The sequence below is a fragment of the Carlito syrichta genome, unplaced genomic scaffold (assembly GCF_000164805.1).
Source record: "Carlito syrichta isolate Samal-C Ts95f unplaced genomic scaffold, Tarsius_syrichta-2.0.1 Scaffold32653, whole genome shotgun sequence".
NCBI lineage: Eukaryota > Metazoa > Chordata > Mammalia > Primates > Tarsiidae > Carlito > Carlito syrichta.
This window is the reverse complement of record NW_006976749.1, coordinates 2,921-4,663: the sequence shown is the minus strand read 5'-3', so window position 1 is coordinate 4,663 and position 1,743 is coordinate 2,921. Positions and strand designations below refer to the sequence as shown.

Sequence of the window (1,743 nt, the reverse complement as noted above, 5' to 3'; positions counted from 1 at the left end):
GAAATCCCAAAGGAAATATAATTCTGCATTGTTAAATACCCTAGGATCTTGCAATGTAGACATGGTACTGGAAATCAGTGTCTCAGGTTACATTGTACTAGGTCTGGATCCTTGTATGGGATCCTGGGTGAAAGTAGGTTGGGATAGCTGCTTTCAGGAGAAGACTGACCACAGGATATGTTAATACTTGGCACCAGGCTGTGATGTTTTATATTCCAGTTTGGAGATAATCTTCTCTGGTATTCTGGGGGATCCTGGCAGAAAAATAAACAAAAGTTTCCTTTTTCTGACCATGAATCCCCAGCATAGAGCATTCTGGGTTCTACCTCTATTTGGACTAGGAAAGTTTTCTAGGGCCAATGGCAACTAGTCAAGAGTTTTGGTCTATACAACTTGTACACCTATTATCAGGTAGAGCCTCCTGATAACAAAGGTCTTATTTCCTAACAAAAGCCATCTTCTATTCAAGGACCTAGGAGAGACAGTGCCCATTTATCAGGGCTTATCTACTTCTGAGACAACCCTCATGCCAGGCAGGGTTCTCTTCCCTTTGAGCACCCGCTTCAGAGCACCCTGCACATTGAAATAATGTGCACATGAAATAATGTGGATTCAGCATGGGGCTGATGACAGTGTTGAGGATGCCTATTCCTTTGTCCTTGTCAGAATCTTCTACTGAACCCGGCCTCATGTAGCTGAAGACTCCTGTCTCATAGAAGATGCCCACCACAGTGAGGTGGGAGCCACATGTAGAGAAGGCCTTTTTCCTGCCCTCTGAGGAGTGAATTCACAGAACTGCAGCTGCCACATGGATATAGGAGGTGACAATAAGAATCACAGGTGCACCTGCCATGAAGATTCCCAGGCCAAAGAGTAGCAGCTTATTGAGTTGGGTGCTAGAGCAAGAGAGCTGGAAGAGCTGTGGGAGGTCACATTAGAAGTGATTAATCACACTGGGTCCACAGAAGTTGAGTGTAGATATGGCCACAGCGTGGGTCAGTGCATTGGTGAAGGCACAAGCCCAAGAAACAGCAACTAATATCCTCTGGACCATTTGGCTCATGTGAGTGTTGTAGGTGAGGGGCCTGCAAATGGCCAGAAATCGATCATAGGCCATGGGTGTCAACAGGAAGCAGCCTACCCCAGCCAACTGATGAAAGAAAAAGAGCTGTGTAAGACAGACTCCATAAGGAACTGTATGCTTGTGGGACAAGAGACGACCCAACTTTGAGGGAACAGTGACACTGATGCACCCAACATCCAGCACCATAGGTTCCCCAAGAAGAAGTACATTGGGGTATGGAGTTTGGGCTCCATCAAAATGGCCGCCAGGATGCTGAGGTTGCCCCCTGCTGTGACGAAGTAGGCAAAGAGAAAGAGAACAAAGACAATTGGTCGCAGCCTCGGTGTCTCCACCAAGCCCAGCAGGATGAACTCAGTAATGGCTGTTCCATTGGTCCCAGTTCTGGCTCCATGAGTCCTTGTAACAAGACATCCCGAGGGAAGAGATCAGTTTTCTCAATTCAGTTATCCAATAAAAATATATCGATCCATTTTCGTTGACCCCTAGGCAAATTTCTACTTGTCCCAGTGGAAATTTTCTCACTCCTCACTCCTCTCTTATTTCTGCCTTTACCTTACCAGATTTCCACATGAGTTCCCTGATACTACCACTACTTTGGACTTTCTCCTTCTGCTTGTGAAAGTTACATAAATCATTCTTCTTTTGCTTCCCAGAATCAA

At 45.8% G+C, this 1,743-nt stretch overlaps 1 pseudogene; it reads right to left on the bottom strand.

Annotated features, from left to right (window-relative positions):
* Window positions 1-495: 495 nt before the first annotated feature.
* On the bottom strand, window positions 496-1,517 carry LOC103273819 (annotated as a pseudogene).
* Between the last annotated feature and the right edge of the window lie 226 nt (window positions 1,518-1,743).